The sequence below is a fragment of the Sus scrofa genome, chromosome 14, assembly GCF_054392235.1.
Source record: "Sus scrofa isolate SSC_HxYL_T2T_F1_AM1 chromosome 14, Sscrofa_HxYL_maternal_Yorkshire_Landrace_v2.0, whole genome shotgun sequence".
NCBI classification, from domain to species: Eukaryota; Metazoa; Chordata; class Mammalia; order Artiodactyla; family Suidae; genus Sus; species Sus scrofa.
This window is the reverse complement of record NC_139396.1, coordinates 143213934-143237401: the sequence shown is the minus strand read 5'-3', so window position 1 is coordinate 143237401 and position 23468 is coordinate 143213934. Positions and strand designations below refer to the sequence as shown.

Here is a 23468-nt window from a genome sequence, read left to right as displayed (position 1 = left end):
AAGAAATTCTAGTTCTTCATTCTAAAGAAATGTAGGAGTTCCTGTCGTGGCGTAGTGGTTGACGAATCCGACTAGGAACCATGAAGTTGTGGGTTCGGTCCCTGCCCTTGCTCAGTGGGTTAATGATCTGGCGTTGCCGTGAGCTGTGGTGTAGGTTGCAGACGCGGCTCGGATCCCGCGTTGCTGTGGCTCTGGCGTTGCTGTGGCTCTGGCGTAGGCCAGTGGCTACAGCTCCGATTCGACCCCTAGCCTGGGAACCTCCATATGCCGCGGGAGCGGCCCAAAGAAATAGCAAAAAGACAAAAAAATAAAAAATAAAAATAAATAAAAAATAAAGAAATGTAAATGATCATATAAAAGCTCATTATTTAAAAAAAAGAGTTCAGAGTTTGCAACACAAAACATTTACCAAAAGCCTGGTCCAGAAAGTTGATTTGGGGATGGAACTTCTAACAGTCTATTCCCAATGTGGTTATTGTGACCAGTGAGGGACAGGAGGGAGGCTGGCACAAAAAAATAGGAGGCAAGTTTCCTCACATTAAAATTGGAGGAAAACATACAAGATGTTAAAGAATACAAGGTATGAGTCAACCCCAAGAGTTCATTTTGATCTACTATTTCAAGTACCCCAACTAAAGATTTTTGGCTTTTATGGCCATAACTTATAAAATACAGCTGCAAAAGTCAATCCAAAAGCTGTAAGTAACTCCATACATAGTTACTGCAAAGAAGTCTGATTTGAAGTAGTTCTTGCCTCCAGATTTTGAGTAAGGAAGATTTCAAGATCATCATAACTTCATCTTTTTTAATGTAAAGTCTAATATAGAGTCATGAAAATATAATTTATTAAGCATAAGTAATAGCACTTGGAAATAGCTTTAAAAAAAAAAAACTGGTCATAACCTGCCATTTAGAACTCTTATAATGGTTTTAAGTAGAAGTTCATGAGAAGAGATGTTTATCAACCGTGAAAATCTGTTTTTATAATAAAAAAACCTATTTTTGTGAAGCAAGTTTTTTCAAATGAATCATCCTTTAAAGTCCAATATTACATACTGTACTACATTGAATAGTGTCCCCTAAAATTCATGTCATTATCTCAGAAGGTGACCTTATTTGAAAACACGGTCTTAATTTGTAATCAAATTAAGATGAGATCATACTGGACTGTGGCAGGCCCTAAATCCAATGACTAGTGTCTTTACAAGAGAAAAGTAAGAGAGATGTGGACACAGAGACACAAAGGGGGAAAAAGTCACATGATGATGAAGGCACAGACTGAACTGATAGAGCTACACGCCTAAGAACACCAAAGCTGCTAGCAAGCAACTACCAGAAGTTAGGAGTAAGGCACAAAACAGAATTTCCCTTAGAGCCGCCAGAAGAAACCAACCCTGCTGACACCCTGATTTTGGACTTCTGGACTCAAGAATTGCAGTGAGAATGGATTCCTGCTGTTTTCAGCCACTCATTTCATGGTACTTTGTTATGGTAGCCCTAGAAAACTAATATACATACTATTCCAATAGAATTACCATTCTAATAATAACTATTTTAGGAGGCATTTTATCATCACAACAGTGTGAACAGATAACACATCTTTGCAAAATCAAAGTCAGCTCGTTAGGAATTACAGAAATCAAAATAGCAACCTAAATGACATTTGATATACCATTTGATATACATACTAAGGGCGATGCAGGATGGATGTCTTCCACAATGGCATGACTTTTGCAAACTTATGTTTTAGACCAAGAAACAGTGTTTCCAAGAAAATCTGAACCAAGAAGATATGAATGTTCTTGTCATATCAGATTCTGAACAGAAATTTCTTTGTAAAACTCCCATGAAGATGCACAATGAACATCATCTGCAAATTAAAGATACAGTGGACTCTGCTGTTCCATCATAGCTGAAACACTGTTAAAGTACTTATCAAATTACAAAATATTCCAGTCTGATGGAATGTCTTTTTATTCAAGCAAAGGCAGATTTAAAAAGCCACTTGCTCAGCTTATCAGATTTCTTACCATGTGTACACATGAGCTGCATTTCTGCCCTTCTCCCCACATTAGGGACCATTAAACCTTAACCTGCAGATTCGGTAGGTTCTGGGCCCCAGGATTATTAGAAACCTTAAAAAACTAGTTTGGCAACTCAGCATCAAGTTAGTCTTGCTGCTGCTGCTCCCATTCTGATGTTTGACTTTCACTTTAGCAATGCTTTTATCTGATTGTTAGTAATCAAACTCTGTTAACCTCTTAGCCATTCCACTCTCTCTAAAGCAGCTTAAATCCCTTTCCTGTTTTTCTATCAGGCATCTCCAAATACTTTCAAAACGGAAGATCCATGGCCTGAATTCTCTTTCCAAGGTCTCAGTCTTAGACCCTTATCAGTTTCTACTTTTCCCTGAGGTCACCTGAGAGCTCACACCCTGGCTTATAGTAGGGGGTTTCTTATGCCATGCAGACCACCTCCTTGGCATTAATTCCCCATCTAGACTCTTATCATTTACTACCCTTTGTTGAAACACTCTGTCCCTATGCCAAAAGACCCTGTCCCCATGACCTATCTACAGGCCAGGATTTGAAACCTACTGTCCAACCTCCCTTATACAGACAGTCTGTACACCTGGGTTCTTGCTTGTTGCTAGGAATCTGCCCTGTATACAAATGTCTGCCTAGATCCCAAATCTTTGTCAGGCATTCAGCCACTCTAGTTCTGTTACCTGACACCATCCATGTTAGTAATTTAGCTTTCATGTTTTTCTCATTAAACTAATTACAGCGAAAGATTTAGAAACACAATCTTCGATGAAAGTATGTTTTTATAAGGAGAGAAAGGTAATGGCCAGTAGTCAGCAATGGCCAGACAGGTAGGTGCTATTATCGTATTCATTTTACAAAGAAACAGCATATAGAACTTACCTATCCAAGGTCACACACAAATATGCATGCGGCTGAGATATAAATTCAAGGCAACTTGCTCCAGAACCTGTTTTCTTAGCCACTATATTGTAGCTCTACCTTCTACTACCCCTAGTCCCCAGTGATGTTTTCAAATTCTGTGTCATTTCAAGTTTATACCTTTGTAAATGTTTCCAATTCTTTCCTCATTCAGCCCCAAAGCTAAGTCCCCCCTCTAATGTGAACGAACTCTTTGACAAATATGTTTGCATAGACTGTATTTTTCTTACAATGAAACATAAAACATAAAAGCATGAAGTACAAGGTATGACCCTCAGGAATTTGATTACTAAATCATTAATAAATAAGTAAACTGCCCTGATCATTCACAAAATCTAATCTTCTACAACGTATAAGCTAAACTACAATTGTGAGCTTTAGAAAGAGGTGAGAGGAGTCCTCTGGAGCCTAATATTGAGATTATACATATCCCATTATTTCATCTACAACTGTGCTGAACATTTATTGCCATACAGGCTTGTCAATTCACTTGAAGAAGTCTAGGCTCTGACCTGGTATAAAATAAGACTAAACCTTGAAAAGTCAACCTAGTTAATGTGAATAAGAATCTTGAAAATGTGTGCACACATTTTGATATTTTATGACAATTAACTCATATAAAAGAAAAGAAATTGAAATTCTCTTCTGACATAAACAGTGAGGAGACAGGAGACAATATGAAGATAAAGAGATAACAATCCAAGCCTCTAATACACAGCTATCAACTGAAGTCTTAATAAAAAATTTAAAAAAAAATCTGAAAGAAGATCTAAAAAGTCTAATGTTAAATTCAGGGGACAAGAGGAAGCCTTAAATTAACTCATCATTTAATTTATGGAGGAAAGTTTATCAAAAACAATAGGCTGAAGAATACACTTGTAAGGATAATAGAGAAACAAAACATTGATAAATCCAAATAACAACTCTCCCAAGAAATAAATACTGCCTGCCCTGATAATATCAGTTTTAATTATCTAAATAAAACTGAAAGAGGAATAGCAACTTTAGAATTTAAGGTATTACAGCTTAATAGGATATAAGATATTAATTATTACATGTAGTATTACCCCCTCTCTTCCCCATATGAAGAAACAGGTCCCAAGAGAGATGTGACTTGCCCAAGTCCCTCAATTTATCTTACTCAAGACTTTTCACCTTATCTAGAGCAGCATATGATACACAGAATATGGGTCATATCATCTATAAAGATAAGAAAATATTTAAAATATGAACATTAAAAAATTTCTTTAAAAGTTTCAGCAATAAATTTCAAAAGCTAATGTACATTAAATAAAATGTTAGCTTTCATGAAAAAGAAAAACTACCTAAATGCCTCAAGCACCAAGTTTCTTGATTTTATTAAGGGGTTTGTAGGTATGCATTCAGGGTTAAAAACACACAAACAGATTTTTTTGGTCTGTGCTTTCATAAGACCTTACAGTCATTTATACCATTTTAAAATAATAAGAACACTTCTGTTTCAAGCTTTTATGGTAATTCACTACAGTAAACTTTATGACTCAGCTTTTTGTGCCCATTCATGCAAGCCTGAAAGGTCCACTTAAATTCCTTGCTGTATTTTAAATTCAGGCTTGGAGTAGAATTTTTGTTTTTCTGAGGCTCACAAAGACTAGACTCACAGCTTAGTTCTATGGTGCCTATTTAGCTGGACCTAAAGCCTACATCAAGTACTTTATTGTCACATAAAAAGCAATCTTCATGGAGCTTAGCAACTTAAGTAGCTCTCCAAAGTTTGGTAAATATTTTACATCTACTTTTTATCTCTACTGTCCAGGAAGGGCTTTATAGAATTGTAAAGTGTTACTTTAAACATCTAAAAGTTAATATGGATACTACAATCTTTCGGGTTCATGGTTACAAGTGAGAAACACAAAGCTACCTACTATAATTTTCCAAACACACAATTTTCTTAGTTGTTCACTTAGGGTTTTTTTGTTCATTTGTTTGTTTTTAAAGCATCCTGGAATCCCATCTTTAAAAAAAATTATTAGGAATCAGGCTTGGATGGAAGGTGGTTTCTAAAATTCAGGCTCTGAAAATAGGATGCAGAAGCCTTTAAGGATCTCCCACACACTCAGCAGAAAATGATGACTCCCAAACAAAAGCCATTACCTTGACTGATGCTTTACTCACATTATTTCTCACACACTTGGACCGTTTTCCCTTCCATAACCCTATCAATTCAAATCTTAATCCAAACTTTGAAGTCATACTCAAAAAACCAACTCCCTCCATGATGGCTTCTCCAATCCTCTCCACCAGCATTAGCCTTTTTCTCCCCTTAGTGTTCCCAAAGCACTCTGTCATAATTTGTGTTGTTTTAAATTATTTGAGTAGGTCTGTCTGCCCCAGTAACTGGGTCAACATCTTTTTCCTTTCTTTATTGTCCACGTACAGATACTCAATAAGGGTTTATTAAACTGAGTGAGGCAAGCAGGACTACTGACTCATAATATTCCATTCTCCAGTCTTAGAGGAAACTAGGGCAGAGAATCTAGAGTAACTCTTGAAAACTGGGCTAATCATGATTTGATCTGGCCAGGTACCCAAGATGGCTGAGATAATGAATATTGTAACTTGTGTATGAAATGTAAGCAGACTAAAAACTAATCACAAAAAATGTGAAGGTATAAAAAGAACCATAAAAAGAGCCATTAAAAAAAAAATCTATACCTACTGTTCTGTTGTGAGACCAGTACAAATAATGCTACAAAATGTTATCTTAAAATAACCAAAAACTACTTATCCAATCAATCAATAAACAGTAATTCAGCTGTTAGGGAAAGGGTATAAAGAGATATAAAGCACAGACCTAGGTCCTATCCTTAAACTCTCCAGTTTAATTATAGAGAACTAAAATTCTCTATTGACTACATGCAGAGGTAACTTGACAGTAAAAACCAATTTATGATAAATGCCAAATGAAAGATAAATATAAGATATACAAGAGTTGTTGAGGATTGCTGATAAATAGAATTCTGGATTAAGACCATAAGGGAAGATTTCAATTAAGAAGTAAGGCATAAATTATAAAATGAGGTGGTTTGAACTAGATGACTTCTGGCCTTACCTCCCAAATCTGAAATTTTATTACAGTCTTTTTTATGTTATTATAGTAGTGACTTGATATTAACTAACCACTCCCTGAATGGAGTTAAAAGATTCTGATAATTTTCACGTGAACCTGAACTGAAAGCTTTCTTCTTTATACCAGTTTCTTGGTATAGCTTCTAAAATTCAAAACAGGGTTTTAAGTGGACATTTTCATACCTGAAAGATATATTTGAAATCCTATAATTTATTCTTCTCTCTCTGTGGATAGGGAGTCAGAAGAGTAAACCTTCAAAAGTTCATCACCATTATTCAAGCACTTTTTTTCTTCTTTGTTCTTTTCAACTGTCAGGGCTTTTGTACCCAGCAGTTACTGATAGCCAAATGTATTCTGAAGCTCAGCCAAAGTTTTTCTTTTTCTTTTCTTTTCTTTTTTTTTTTTTTTTTTTTAGGGCAACACTCAAAACAAAGCAAATATTGGCTTAGTTATGACACTTGTTGTTCTAATACATTAATAGCCTATTGTCCACTGTGGTTGTCTCAACAAGATAATACATTGAAAAACAGCGTTTCCTGATAGGAAGTGAATTCCCACTGTGTGTCACAGGACCCTAGCCAAAAGCTAGGCTCTAAAAGAGAAAGAGCAGTCCCTTCTGAGAGTGCATACATAAAAGACTAATGATTAGACTTTTTCTTCTCTCTCTTGTTTAAAACGGCTTTCTGCTTCAGCTCAAACTACCATCTATTTGACTGATTTTGCTATCATAGAACGGTTTTTCTAAAATAGTTTCAAATGTTTTAGACAAAGTTTGTTCAACATCCTGTAGGCAGCAGTATCCTGTATATTTCTAACTCTGGAGAATTTCCTTAGTCGTAAATGCAACAGTGGATAAGGTAACTTGACAAAGAAGATATTGGGATGTGTCCTCAAGACAGAGCTTGACAATTTTCAAGGTTAGTTTCATCCAAGCAATTGTTTAAGCCATTATACTACACAAGGTACACTAACTGCAATTGTAGGCAAAAATCAGGGCTCAATCAATCCAAGCATCACAAATTTGTTTATTTTGTTTAGAAATTAATTAGTTAGAAATGGTTGTCACTCACAGATCCGCACACAGAAGAGTATGCCTCCACAGTAACTGATGCTGCCCTAACAGCATGAATACTCCTTTTTAAACATTGAAAATATACTTTCTTTTCATCTATTTTCTCAGACTCAAATTTGAGGAAATTTTTCTGCCCAGTTCTACTTACCAATGGATTTGGAAAACTCCAACAATGGCGTGAATAAGAACAGTTGTAATTTTAGTAGATTCCAGCAAGACTGTCTCTGCCCTCTAGGTACTCCCACCATTTAATGCAGTGCTTGGCTTCTACAATGTCCTCAACACATTTTGCTAAAATGAACTATGTCTAACAATTGATATGAAAATTAACATGGAATACTAGCATTATTTGGATCACAAATAATCTCAGGTTTTAGGGAAGAATACTTATTCAAGGCATGTCAAGTTCTCTGCTACAGAAGCGAGGGTCACCAGGACACAAACACACACAGACTCCCCTACCTCCAGGCCAAGAAAATGTCTTTTTATCTTCCTGTTATAATGATACAAATCAAACGATGACATTCTTAGTCCATTCTGCTTTCAAGACAGCTGTCATTTGACAGAATTATAAGAGTAAAATTGTGAAACAGGCAATGCTAAACATCCTAGTGTGATGCAGCAAAAATTCTTGCTTCTGTTACTTTATAACTTTGCTATGTAACTTGATAACTTTGCTGGCAGGATGATAGCATACAGTTCACCTCAAAGGCTATTTCCTCAGCACCAAATCAGAAAACTTTAGCTATGTCAAGTAACATTGATTTTTAAAAATTAATTAATTAATTTAGTCTTTTGCCTTCTTAGTGCCGAACCCCCGGCATATGGAGGTTCCCAGGCTAGGGGTCTTATTGGAGCTGTAGCTGCTGGCCTATGCCACAGCCACAGCAATGCCAGACCTGAGCCGAGTCTGCGATCTACACCACAGCTCACGGCAATGCCGCTGGATCCTTAACCCACTAGTGAGGCCAGGGATTGAACCCACAACCTCATGGTTCTTAGTCAGATTCGCTTCCTCTGCGCCACGATGGGAACTCCTTTTAAATTTTTTTTTCTTTTTTTTTTTCCTTTTTTGCCTTTTAGGGCCTTACCTGTGTCATATGGACGTTCCCAGGCTAGGAGTTGAATCAGAGCTGTAGCTGCTGGCCTATGCCACAGCCACAGTCACAGCAACACCCAAGCCAGATCTGTGGGATCCAAGCTACATCTGCGACCTACGCCACAGCTCGCAGCAACAACAGGATCATTAACCCACTGAGTGAGGCCAGGGACCAAACACGCATCCTCATGGATACTAGCTGGGTTTGTAACCGCTGAGCCACAATGGGAACTCCAAGTAACATCAATTTTAGCATTCAGTGAAACAAGGAGATGGATTAGAAGGCTAGAAAGTAAAAATAATTTAAACAAGGGGACTGAAGCCAAGTTTCAAGGCCCTTAGGATAACTTTGAATGGCTGGGTTCATTGAAAATTACAAGGATCCATTTTAAAAACAAATATCGCCTCACTCAGAATCTTCTTCATAAGTATTCAAGCTTGATAAAAGGATTTGCTTTTATTTCAAATGGGTTTTACACTTTTCAAAGTGATTTTTTAGAAAAGGAGAGTTTATATAAAATATAACATTCAGCTTCTCTTTTTAAAAACACTGCTAAACTTTCAAATAGCTTACGCCATATGGCAGGTCAAATAAATTACAGACCACACAATATACACAAAGTATGTTTTTAATTTAAGTAACAGAAACTTCATATAATTTGCATTATATAGCTTAAGTCAAAGCTATATTATTACAGTTGTAAGAGACATTAAAATTCATCTATTCTGACCTCTCGTTTTTTAGATGGTAAAACTGATGGATGATCAAGGAGGTTAAATGACCTGCCCACAATCTCACACTCCAGTTACCAGACTTTGATCCCACTGTTATTTCATTAACCTGCTGGAAAATGGACTCCCAGGGCAGTCTAACCCACTCATGACTGGCTGGGGCAGTGGGGCCTACCTTTGGTGTTCTAGCCAGAGGAAGAGAAGTAGGTGAGGGGTTCTTCCATCTCCACACAGCACTACCACTCCTTTCCAATAGCACCTGTGTTCTGGATTCTGTCCCAAAAGGGAAGTAGGAGAGAAGCCGATAGCCTAAGTCTACCTGATAGTGCAGAAAGGGAACAACTTGAAAATAATCCAGATATCTCTCAAAAGGTAAATGATTACATATACTATAGTATACCCATCCACACATTTAAGTACCATATGACCACTAAAAAGAATGAGGGAGATATATAATGGTATGCAGAGTATAATTTTATTTGTACTTTTTAAAAAAGATGTACACTCATATCGATAGAAATTTTCTAGAAAAAGAGAGAACCCCCACCCCTAGCCCCACCCTTGGGAGTAGGGCTCAGAGATTAGGGTGAGAAAGAGACATTTTGTCATATGCCCATTGCGTTGTTTCGTCTTTTTACCATGTCCATTTTTTGAGTTATAAAATTAATACATTTTAGAAATACATTAAAGTAGGGAAGGGAACTTCTGCAAAGCCCTGGGAAAACTCTGATGAAGAAGACAAGGATGGGGTCTTATCAAGGGTAATTTGATACTCTATACCTAACCTACACAACACACAATTTAATTCTCTAGAAAGGACTTCTTCATGTCACAGTAATGTGTGTTTTCACCAATACATGAATAAAATTTGTATAGCATACTGGAGTAAAGAGGTGGTGATTGAGGTGCAGCTACATAATAGGGCTATGTGAAAAAAACCCACATTTTCTCTATATTACATAATTATCACAAGAGTAAGTAAGATAGAGTATTGTTATAGATATTAAATATTGACTTCCTAGAAAAGTTCCCCCCAAAAATCTATGTAGTAAATCTTCTAATTTCAATATTTAACATCAAACTAGTTGACAAGCTTTGCTCTGGAGCAGCTATAAAAGTCTAAGAGTAATTGTATTATCCTAGAGTTCAAAGGGATAGTAGAGATCATCTAGCTCAGTGGATTGAAACCAACATTTTTTAAACTCAATGAATTTTATTATATTTATAGCTGTACAACCATCATCACAACCCAATTTTACAACATTTCCATCCCAAACCCCAGCCCACCCCTCCCCCCCACAACCTGTCTCCTTTGGTAACTATAAGTTTTACAAAGTCTGTGAAACTAACATTTTTTTTTTTAATGAATCAACACAGAAAATATAGCAGTGTGTTTTCTGTGCTGTTAAAATATAATTTTAGGGATTAACTGTTATGTATATAGTGTGTGTATTGGGTCATGAGATAAAATATATATATATATTAAAAAAATTGAGGGAGTTCCTGTAGTGGCGCAGTGGTTAACGAATCCGACTAGGAACCATGAGGTTGTGGGTTCGATCCCTGGCCTTGCTCAGTGGGTTAACGATCCGGCGTTGCCATGAGCTGTGGCGTAGGTCGCAGACATGGCTCAGATCTCTCGTTGCTGTGGCTCTGGCGTAGGCCGGTGGCTACAGCTCCGATTAGACCCCTAGCCTGGGAACCTCCATATGTTGCGGGTTTGGCCCTAGAAAAGACAAAAAGACAAAAAAAAAAAAAATTGAAAGCCATTCACCCGAGGCTGTTCAACTAATAATTGTACACTGAGTATAGCCAAAATTCAATGAAACATCTACACAACACCTGTGGCAAGAGGTTCGCTTAGTTCCAGACTGAAAATTAATTTTCTTGTTGAGAAGATATTTATAAACCTAATTCTACTGCTCAGATATGAAACAGTAAATTTTCAAAATTTCTGATATATATGATTTATTTAAAGCAAAGCTTTAGTTTTCTCATTTATAAGTATGATTCTGGGTTAACATCTAAACATTTTTTTCTCCATTCTAACACACTCCCTTTAGCATCTCTGGAATAGGCATGTGTCCTCTACAAAGAGAATTAGGGCATTCTAAACTGGAAAAGATCTTAAAGATATAACCCAAATTCCTAATTTTATAGGTGAAGAAACTAGTGTCCAAAGTAACAGCCTCATGATTCCCAGGATAGTGTCTTTTCCTATGATACACACTTTTACTTTATTCTTAGATCCCTGTATTATTACAAAATAGCTAAACACAATTACTATCAAGTTGCAAAGAGGAAGCTGAAGCAAGGAAATGCTAGGAAGTCTCAGTAAAAGGATGACACAATGTCACTCCTGCAAGGTTTACACAAATCTGCCATTTTCAACATCCAGCTTTGATTCAATTGAGGCGAACAATTCAACTTTCATGTACCAAATGGGTGTGTCCACCCCACAAGGGTACACAGTGAACAGGCAGGAGAGGAAGATAATAGTACAGACATTACAAAGCACAGCCTCTCCCAACATATCCTCTTTGGTCAGTTCGTAATTAAATATTTCACAGGCACTGAAAACCAAACTATGAACAGAACTCCAATATGTGAGAAGAAAAGTTAGACCCCATTTGCAGAGAAATATTGCTGAACATGGACCTCACTGAAAAACAATAAAACTCCTATAGTTCAACTTACCGTTCACGTCACACACTCTAGAAAGAACACAGAGGCACAGACAAGGCATGGAACAGAACTCAGGGCTGCAGCCTTCCTCAACTCTTCTGACAAATACCCAATAGTGGGAGGACAAAGCATCATTATGCCAGAAATAAAGGCTCTTTAGATGCTGCCTTTTTTTAATTCAATGAACCCACTCTTACACACAAAGTTCATGCCATAATATCCTGAAGTACAGTATTGCCAGACTATACTATTAATGAGTCCAATAAATTCAATGCAAAACAGTACATCAAGCATTTTTATCTTAAATCATTAGCATGTTTGAGAGACTACCAGTATTTTCCTTAAACAGTCAACATCACCCCCCAAACAATTAAGAACAATTCAGCAAACTGTTTAATGAAGAAAAAAAAAAAAATCAGACAAGCAAACTAACAGAAAAAAATTTAGTTGAGTGATAAAGCCACAGGCTCCTCCCCAAGAAGAATATTGCACATTGCTAGCAGCTGGCACAAAATTAACCATCTATTTTATCTATGCTTTTCCCCTAAGCTGTGAGATATCAGTATTACAATAGACAACTTTGTATTTACTTACACAAAAAAATAGAAGCTGCTGTACATTTCTTAAGCTGGTTTTTGTGTGGCAATTCTGATGCAATGCTGCCCTAAAAATGAACTTTGTTTTAAACAGTAAGATATCCACACCGTGTGGTTAGAGCAAGGGTGGAGCCCACTCTGGGGGAAACAACACACCCAGGCAGACTTCAGTGAGAGCAAACTGCACACTAATATTGCCACAATATTTTTTAGGGCCTCTGAATCAAAATTAATTGGATAATTCTCTTCAAAGAGATGGGGGAAAAGTTCATGTTTGCAGATTTGCTTTCCTGCCATGAAATGAAATACAGATTATTGCTTTTTCATGAAGAAAGTAAAGATAAAATGCAAGGTAAATCACACAGCTCAATCAACAGAATGTTAGGTCAAAATGGACTACTGTAAAGGAAGTCCAACCATGCCAACTGCTAAGTTTAGCAACAGTAGCTTCTGCATATCTCAAGGTGTCAGCAACATTGCTCACTCTGGAACTTGACTTTGGCCTATCTGGCCAGGACAGGGGACCCAAACATGATCAAGCATTACCTAGTTTTCCCTACCAATACTCAAGCCCTAAACTAAAAATACAGAAACACAAGCATTTTCTTAACAACTAGCAAGAGCCACCTTCAAAAATAAGGGACGTGATTTATGAACTTGCTTTGGTATAATACTGAGATAAACATATTAAAAGGGATAATTATTTTAAAGAAAATAACTAATATGTACTATGCCTTAAAATTTTTGTGATCACTCACTTTTTCAAATAATTCTATAAGTTTTGATTTTTAAATTTTTTGATTTCCAAATAAATATTCAATAGGATGTATACATACTGTATAAAAATCTTTAATAGTGTCTAAAATAATTCAATTATTGAAACTATTACTAAACATCTGATTATTGTTCAAAGTGATTTTAATCAATACTACTTTTTATATATATACATTCAGAGACACAACCAAAAGTTACTTTTAATTGAACTCCTATAAGCCATGAAATAAAAAATAGGTTTCTCAGTAGAATACCCAAGCATGTAAAAAATAAGCTATATAATCATTTACATAGAATTTAAAACAAACAATGGAAAGGGCTTTGGGAAAAGATCTGGAAAATATTTTTAATGATATATGTTTCACAATACCCTCTCCAACTGCTACTCCCTTACACTGGAACAATAAATCAGTCTGGACCATTGACTATTTCAATATTTTGAGAGATGGCCTAGAACACCCTCTTTCAGAATCCTGGGGGTAGGTGCTGACTGATCTAGCCTTTTGTTGGATTATGAGGTCATTCTTGCCATATGATAAGTTAACCCATTCCAGAATACTCCCTTCATAGTTCACGTGCCTGATATAATTATTTTTTTCATTCATATGCTTAATTACGAATCACCTGCTGCCATCCCTTGGTCTTCCTCATCAAATCCCCTAATTGAACAACTCAAAGGTAGCATTTGGGTAGTAAATTATATTTGAAGAATCCCATCTTGATACTTTTTGGATTTGCACTGCTGGAAATGTGTTTTCAAGTCAAACTTCACTTTCACAGCTGCAAAGGAAATGACAAGAGAAGAAAAACAGAGCCAATATATATCAGCAATTAATTCCATCCACAACTGCCCAGCTGTTTGTGCATGGAAGAGTCAGTCTGTTTCCTTTTGGGGCTTTCACCACTGAAAACTGATACTGCACATTCAGAGACACAAGCTGTTTGTAACATGTCAGGAATGTGCACAGGATCACACAGAGTTGAAGAGACAAAATGAAATCCAGATCCAGTTTTCTTGGGACTTGTCAGTATTATTTCATAGCATTAAAAAAAAAGAAAGAAAGAAAGAAAAGAAAAAGAAACCATAAAAACATCTCAGAGCAAAATTCATGGGGGGGGGGAACCCTCCCTTCTGAATATCACCCTTCCAATAAAGAGGAAAATCTGCCAATGACATCAGATTTAGTATCAAGAATAGACACTGATTTATTGGCACAGACAAGGTGTGACATTCTTAGGAATCCACAAGCCCCCAGTATGTGAAATCCAGCCAATACTTTTTGGACTACACAGCTGCCTGCCCAATGTGTATTTAGTCCCTTAAAAAAATCCTTATAAACGTGAAAGTTGGGAACCAATGCTTTTACCACAGCCATGAAGAAAAGCAAGTTTTTCTTGGTTAGTTCAGACATTATTTGGCACTCACATACACCTGCCTGTTTCAGGGATTCATGTAATTTTACAGATCTAATCTTCTAGGGTAGCTCTCAAGTCATCAAATTTCTCCTTCCCTCTCCTCATCAGTTTTGTGGGTTTTAAATAAAAATATTCACTAATGAGTGTCAGAGGCTTAACCACTATAGCATGGGCTCATGTATAACTCAAGAAGTATTCCAGGGAGTTCCCGTCGTGGCGCAGTGGTTAACTGAATCCGACTAGGAACCATGACGTTGCGGGTTCGGTCCCTGCCCTTGCTCAGTGGGTTAAGGATCCGGCGGCCTTGCCGTGAGCTGTGGTGTAGGTTGCAGACGCAGCTCGGATCCCGAGTTGCTGGGGCTCTGGCGTAGGCCGGTGGCTATAGCTCCGATTGGACCCCTAGCCTGGGAACCTCCATATGCCGAGGGAGCGGCCCAAGAAATAGCAAAAAGACAAAAAAAAAAAAAAAAAAGAAGTATTCCAGGAGTTCCGTTCGTGGCTCAGAGGTTAACGAACCCGACTAGTATCTATGAGGATGTGGGTTTGATCCCTGGCCTCTCTCAGTGGGTTAAGGATCTGTCGTTGCCATGAGCTGTGATGTAGGTCACAGACTCGGCTTGGATCTGGCATTGCTGTGGCTGTGGCGTAGGCCAGCGGCTACAGCTCCAGTTGGACCCCCAGCCTGGGAACCTCCATATGCTAAAAAAAAAAAAGTATTCTATCCTCTTCTCTCCCTGCCCTCCAACTCTAATTTTCAAACAAACAGCTTGTGTTATTAGGATGTAAAATGACTTGTGATTAATTACTGGCATGAAAGAAAAAGGTGGCATCTTTAGAACAAAATAATTCAAAACGTATTTCAGCTTTTTTTTTTTTTAGCATGAAATTAGTTATTCCCAGGATTGAATTCATTATTCTAGGTACCTCCCCCTTGCTTTTTGCTGCCCAAGAGTTCATGCCGTCCTAATCCCTGTATATCTTCAAATACAACTTGGATGGGGCGCTCAATTTCGGTACCACTAGCGGGTAGGGCTTAACCAATGAAGAGAAGAAAATTCTCTGCTCCAAATACGAGAGGGCATTCTATAATCTTCAGAATGAAGATGCTCTCAAGTGCCAGAACTCAAAGCAGCACAATGAGAAACTGTCTCCGACTATAAGTGCTTTGAAAGCATGAAGTGTGATTTGTTAACAAAATATAAGGCATTCTCATACATGTGGTAGACTGAAAACAAAGGACAAGTTCAAAAAAGGGTCTTTTCCTCAACAAACATCACCTGACCAAGGATATATGTGGGGTAGGAGATGGGAGGAGAACAGTTTAGCCTTTGGCTGATGGTGACACTTCATTCTAGAAATATGGTATAACTATTAGTGACTCAGCCACAGAGATGAACTTGGCAAGCTTCAGCTCTGTGGGACATTCAGACTAGTTTGAAATGTCTAAGGGGAGGAACTTCCCCACCTATAAGGTTGGCTAAGGAAAGAAAAGCTCTGAGCTGTTTAAATCAGGTTGCTTAAACTCTGACTAGAGCCTTGGGTAGCATTAACAAAGACCCTTTGAGAGAAGAGGCTGTAGATATGAAATTGTCAATGTTTTGGCTACGCCTGCAGCATGTGGAAGTTGCTGGGCCAGGGGTTAAACCCATGCCGCAGCAGTGACCCAAGATGCTGCAGGTGACGATGCTGGATCCTTAACCACTAGGCCATCAGGGAACTCCTATCAACTCACTCTTAAAGTGATTTCCCCCTCAATAATTTATTAATATAATATTTAATACTAATATATATGTATTATGTTATTCTTAAAAATTTACATATAAGCACATTTGAAAGAATTTTACAATGAGTACCATATATACAATATCTAGATTCTACTATTAACACTGTACTACACGTATTTTATCAAATATCTATCCATTCTTTTCATCATCTTATCTTTCATGCATTTTAAAGTAAATTATAAGCATCAGTATAATTCCCCATAAACACTTCTGCATGCATATCATTACCAAGAGCTCAATATTTGCTTACGGCTTTTTTGTTTTGATGTAAAGTTTACATAGAATGAAATGCAGAAATGTTAGTATATACTTTGTATAACCCCAAATCCTGTCAAGATAAAGAATATTATTTTAACCCCAGAAAAGTTCTCTCATGCCTCTTCCCAGGCAATCCCTTCTCCCACTTTCCTAAAAACAATCACTGTTTTGATTTTTAAAGTACTTTTAAACTCCAAGGAGTCTTGCCTTCGCAATCTATGCTTTGGAATATTTTCCACTACATCCCATAACTTATACTTGCTTGAACAAAACGATCAGATATGTACATGGAAGGAGCTTAAGAAGAAATCATAAAGTTAAAAGGAATTAGACTCATCTGTTCCAGCTACTCAATTTCTTAGGTGAAGGAATTAAAACTTAGAAAGTTTTGGCTGCCTGTACAGTCATCCAACTGGTCAGTAATTTATTGGATGGGCTTACTCTAAGGCTCTTAAGCAGCAGCTCTACACTTCATTTTAGGATGAAGAGAACAGAAACTAGAGATAAGGCTGGCTCAGAGGAAGAGCTCAACTACCTACAAGCCAAAGCATCTTAAACAAATTTTTGGTTTTGGGTTTTTAAATTTGGGTCTGTTTTCTCATCTGCTAAACAAGGAGAATCTTAACTCATAGAGTTGTATGGATTAAAAGAGAGAATCTTTGTAAAGTGCCAGGCATAAAGTAAGTGATCAATGGAAGGAAACACAGGAAGTGGAGAGAAAACTGACAGTATGAAAACACAGTTCAAGAATATGCACGTTCATGTATTGCTTTTAAACACTTGTGCTACCCCTACATTTGCTCTGATTTTGCATATATATGTAAATAAAATAACTGCACATAAAGCAGAATGCTTTATTCACCAGAGGCAAGGTAGTTTTCAAATCAGAAAAAAAAAAAAAAAGGCTTTCTTTTCTGTTTACTTTTATGGTAGAAGAACTGGAGAGGTGGGGGAGGAAAGCACAGACTTTTGCTTCATGTTGACCATATATACCTTATATCTCTACCTGTCTTTGTATAAACAGTTCCATGATCCTCCTTTTATCCACCAAATGAGAATTCAGGGCTCCCATCTAATCTACTTTCCTGATTTAATCAAAATTTAAAGCTCCTTCCTCTGTGTTCCCATAATGCTTTAAATAACATTACAGAACTCCTCATACCAGCTGGCTACTTCCATGTGTTTCCCTTTCTTTTTTTTTCTTTTCAGGGCCACACCCACAGCATATAGGTCAAATCAGAGCTACAGCTGCCAGCCTACACCACAGCCACAGCAACACCAAATCCGAGCCATGTCTGCGGCCTATACCACAGCTCACAGCAATATAGACAGTAATGCCGGATCCTTAACCCATGAGCAGGGTCAGGGATCGAACCTGTAGCCTCATGGTTCCTAGTCAGATTTGTTTCCACTGCGCCACAACAGGAACTCCATGTGCTTCCTCCTCTTGAATGGGATCACCTCTGTACCCCAAAGCCTAGCACCAAGCACACCTAGCACAATGAAACCATCCATAAACATCTGCTGAATAGATATACCTGTGTAAATGGGTACTCGGTTATGATCAAAGTAGCAAAACAACTAAGAGTGAACACTCACCAAAAAGAAAAGCAAAGTGCCAGAAAAATGGGAGGCAGGGAGATGATCATAGACCTTATTAAAAGACATACAATTTTAAAAAGAGTAAAAACCAACTGTGTGCAAACTCCTGTGTTCTCAGGGAAGTGACTGCCACTAAGCAGTCAAAGTGCCACTGGAATAATTCAGGCTGCTGTGTGCTTTACGTACTCATCCCATGTCCCACCCACAAGAACTCTATCAGTACTATCATGCCCCTTTTATAAGAAAGAATACTGAGACTCAAGGAGGTTAAACAGCATCACACAACTAGTGGCAACAGAGAGAAAAGGCAGAGTAGTTATTTTTCATTACAAGTTATTTTCATATTAGGCCAATTTTACACATACCATGGGGAAGCTCTGGGTTAAAGAAAGCCCAGACAGTTGAGGGGCAACTGAACAGCATAAGAGATTTGGCAGAGGGAGCAAAAGTCAAAGAGAGAAAAAAGGCCTGGACAAAAACAAACCAAAGCTAAGGTGATAAGGGGTACATGAATTCTACGCAGGAATTATCTTCACAGAATAGTCCGCCATCCTGGGGTTATGATATACAAGTCAGAGATGGCCCTAGAACCCATAAGAGAGACAGAACAGCTCTTATTCTCAGCATGGATGTTTCTTCCCCAAGTTAACTGTTCTCTGAAGTAATAATACAACATAGATAACTCCTTGATGAAAATGCTGACCATGGTGCTCATGCTTCAGAAAATGAGAGCCTCACCAAACTGGTGAAGTGAACTCTTGTCTGCGGGCATCTCTGGCCACATTCTGTAATCTCTCCTTTAGGAATACTCTGGTTTTGCCTCCCTTGCGAAGATGATTTATGAAGGAAAGCCTCCTAGAAGCCTCCACCTTGAAGTTTAAAGCCTCAAGTCCCACAGCCCTCTGGCCCACCTCCAACAAAGCACTCATTACATTGACTCACAATTTTCTGTTCACTGACATAGTTCTCACATGTGCTGTGAGGAACTTCAGGGCGAAGCCCCTCAGGACCTAGCATAGGGCATGTTCAAAAAATATTATCGATGGTAAATGAATAAAGGCCTTTGTCTATTTAATATTTGATAGTTATTTGTTAAAAGAGATGATAGAGGATTTAAGGAGGAAGCAATTACTAAAAAGTCACGATAGAAAAGATTGGGGATAAATGAGATATGGTTAATATTCAGAAGTTTTTATTTCCTAGATTAAAAAAAATGTATTTAAACATAATATAGGAGTTCCCGTTGTGGCACAGCAGCAACGAATCTGACTAGGAACCATGAGGTTGTGGGTTCGATCCCTGGCCTCTCTTAGTGGGTTAAGGATCCAGTGTTGCCGTAAGCTGTGGTATAGGCTGCAGACATGACTAGGATCTAGCATTGCTGTGGCTGTAGTGTAGGCTGGCTACGGCTCTGATTAGACCCCTAGCCAGGGAACCTCCATATGCCGTGGGTGCGGACCTAAAAAGACCAAATAAATAAATAAATAAACATTATATAAAATGATTGGTGAGATAAGCCTAATAAAGTTGAGGTTCAAATTCGGTAAAATATTAGGTCTAAAGATTGGGCATGATTCCAATTTAAAACAAAAATTAACCAAACTAGCGAGCCGGTATTGTATCTGAAGAATGCTAAAACTTCCAGTGGAAAAAAACATGGCTTTGACTCAACTATAGCATAATACTTTTTAAAACAACACTTTTTATTAAGCACCTTTTAAAAGATGAGAAAGACTACATATAAATATCAACATAAAAATGAAGAATAAATATTTATGTACTATTAAAAATGCCTATAATCAAGGACTTCCCACTATGGTGCACTGGTTAGGATCCAGCTTGTCTCTGTGGCGGTGTGACTTTGCTCCCTGGCCTGGCTGGCACAGTGGGTTAAGGATCTGGAGTTGCTACAGCCGTGGCATGGGTTGCAGCTGCAGCTTGGATTCAATCCTTGGGACCGGAACTTCCATATGCCATGGGTGTGGCCATAAAAAAATTAAAAAATAAAAAACCTACATTTACAAATATTGGAGAAAAGTTCAAAGACAGAATAGAAAACAAGTAAAAATAAAATGTGATATGGCCACACAATATATGAATCACTCATAACACATGCAGTTTCTTATTAAAAACACTTTTTGTTGGTTTGTTTTCAGCCATACCCTCAGCATGTAGAAGTTCCTGGACCAGGGATCGAACCCAAGCCACAGCAATGACAACATTGAATCCTTAACCAACAGGCCATCAATGAACTCCCAGAAATAGTACTTTTGTTTTGATTTGCTCCATCTAAAGGTATGGGACCATGGAGCCATTTTTTTTTTTTTTTCTTTTTTTCTTAAAAAAGGGCTGCACCTGTGGCATATGGAAATTCTCAAGCTAGGGGTCGACCTGGAGCTGTAGCTGCTAGGCTACGTCACAGCTACAGCAATGCAGGATCTGAGCTACATCTGTGACCTACACCACAGCTCACAGCAAGGGCAGATCATTAACCTGCTGAGCAAGGCCAGTGCATCCTCTTGGATATTAGTTGGGTTTGTAACCCGCTGAGCTGCAAGAGGAAACTCCCTGGAACCATTTTTTAATTGTTGCTTTTATAATGTGTGTGTAAATGTGTGTCATATTTCAAATAATTTACCCTGTTAAAAAAAAAAAAAGCCATACCAAACATTTTTTTTTTAAATCTTGGGAAATTTAAATATTCTCATTGCTCAGATTTCAAGTACTTAGCTTCCAACATTGCTAATAAGATAGGTAAGCAGCCAAGCGGACATATCACACGGCTTACAGGATTAACAATCTCACTTCTCTAAATTCAAGCTATAGAACACATGCTGCCTATCCATGACAAGAACCACATCCCATCCTCTAAAATTAAAACAGCTTTGGGAGTTGTCATCGTGGCTCAGTGGTTGATGAATCTGACTAGTATCCACAAGGATTCAGATTCAATCCCTGGCCTCGCTCAGTTGGTTAAAGATCTGGCGTTGCTGTGGCTGTGGCATAGGCCAGCAGCTGCAGCTCTGATTAGACCCCTAGCCTGGGAACCTCCATATGCCTCAGGTGTGGCCCTAAAATAAATAAATAAATAAATAAAAATTTAAAAATTAAAACAGCTTCAAGTCTCCATATACTGTCATAAGCTCTCTCCAAGACAGGGCCAGGGACAGGGTTAGACATTTACTCCCCATCTTCACTCCCATCCCTCAACCCCTCCAGTTCTGCCTGCCCTTAGTAAAAGTATCTTTGGACAGTTGGTAGATTTGCCAACTTTCCATTTCTTCAAGCAAACTGACAACATGATAGGAGGTTTAATTATAACAAAAACAAGCCAAAAACAAAAGTAGCTACAAACACATCTCTTCTTTGCATTTTAGAAGCACTTTAACTTACTGCATTATACTTTCTGCCCCAAGTGTTACTATGGTTAGAGAATATCAACCTGTTCTGTGCCAAATCTATAGCTCTATGTAGATACTAATCTACTCTCATTTTAGATTTTAAAAAATTCTCTTTAAATTCTAAGTTGGTTATTAGTCAATTCAGCAACTATTTTTCTGCTTAAATTCATTTATTCTTTTAACAACAGTTCATTCAACACCTACCATGTGCTACAATTGAGGATGCAGAACAGCTGGAGAATGCAAAGAAAAAAATGAGACACGATCCCTGATTCTAAAATACTAGCCAAGAACTTAGTGGGTTCGGGAAGGAAGAGGGAGACAGCTTCTTATAAAATTATAGTGCACACTGTGTTATTGTGTTATAATAAATGTATTACAGACTCAGAAAAAGGAGCCAATTTGAAAGTTTCCTGGGAAGTTACATTGGAGCTTGGTCTTAAAAGGATGAGTAGTTATGGTGGGTGGGGGGGCAGAAAGGTATGCAAAGACAAATACTTCTTAATAAACCTGTACTTTATCACATGGCTTTACTTTAAATAAAAGTACCAAAGATTGAAATTGATACAAAAAGGAAATAAAAACTGTCACTAGTTAACAGTTTACAGTGGTTTGTATAATTTAAGCTAGAGGAACCCTACAATCTACTAGCAAACCATACAGTTTTGTGTCATGTGCTTTTGCTTTCATCCTAATCTTTTGACTACATTCTAAGAAAAGAAACTCAGGAACCATTTATATCCTTTCTTGGAACAATGCTTGTTCTTACACTGTACCAACCAATGACTTAGAAGTAATTAAGACCAATTATCTTGAAGCCAGTCAAACTGCAATCTGCCACCATACCACCATGAAAGGAGTCTTAGAATGTTCTTGGTTAATACCAAGGTCAGTAAACAAAGACTTGGTCAACCTGGCACAGATATACCATACCCTATTGGCTCAAAGCCTGCATGGTAACAAGTATAAGCATAGGAGGGGCTGGGGGAAAAAAAAGAAAAACACAATTGATCACAAGCATTGTATTTTCAGGCACCTAAATGCTCAAGTTCACTGCCCAGAAAGATGCTGAGAAAGATTACTTTTGTGGATTGGGAAATTTTGCTAATCTGATGAAAGGTGGGAAGAATACCATGTTAAATTGCTGAGATCAGACTACCCTCATTTTGATCAAATTACTACTGATGTGAAAATGCCATAAGGTTAACATTAATATAGGTTTCCACATCAAAGTATACATAAGTGACAAATATCCCATTTTTATGGAGAATATTTTGAAGATTATCATTTACAAGGCACATTATATGACAACTTGACTGAAAAAAACTAAAACAGAAAAATTAAGGTATAACTACTTACACCATGTGAATTCTTTACTTCAAAGATTCCTTGCCAGGTTCTTTTAAATCGTAATCTCCTCTGCATTTAACATATCATATCAGGATACAGCCAATTTTTAGAGCACATATTTTATAAAGCAAGAACTATCTGTACTTTATATTCAGGAATTCCTAACTATAATACATAACACATACCTAAAAAAAAAAACAAAAAAAAAAACTTCTTACAAAATGTTCAACTGAGAGGTTTAAGCCTTGTGTAGGAATTCCTCAATGAAACATGTATTTTTGGACAGTGAATAAGTAACTACCCTCAGAATACTTAGAGAAAAGGGAGAAAAAACATTCATGAGAACTGCTTCTGAGCCTTTGAGAAGAGAGGTGACTAGAGCAGTATAAAAACTGGGTGGAAGAGGGGAAAGGAGGAGCTAAGATAGTAGATGAAGAGACAACTACGGGAGCCAAGAGTGAGAAAAGGAAGATCAAGTAACTGTGGCAGCAGAGAGAGGCTGGGCACACCCACAGGGGAGTTTGTGGCTTATTTCAAGGGGGTGGAACACTGTGAGCAAGTGAACAATTTTGGTTTTGTTTAACTGAAGGTTGAGCAATCCTACAAATGGAAGAAGGAAGAAGA

The 23468-nt window shown here is 37.6% G+C and overlaps 1 protein-coding gene across 29 annotated transcripts in view; it reads right to left on the bottom strand.

Annotated features, from left to right (window-relative positions):
* Nucleotides 1-23468, bottom strand: part of ADD3 (adducin 3) — a 132287-nt gene that overhangs the window by 42928 nt on the left and 65891 nt on the right. For 7 of the 29 annotated variants that reach the window (XR_014826207.1, XR_014826208.1, XR_014826209.1 and 4 more), the window contains exon 2: nt 9154-9297. The exons of 13 other annotated variants lie outside the window; for them this stretch is intronic. The gene's annotated coding sequence lies outside the window, so the exon portion shown is untranslated. Of the gene's footprint in view, nt 1-9153; nt 9298-11675; nt 11777-12257; nt 12336-23468 lie in introns of those variants that run through there. 9 more of the 29 variants (XM_021073192.2, XM_084994238.1, XM_084994230.1 and 6 more) reach the window with 6 other exon arrangements.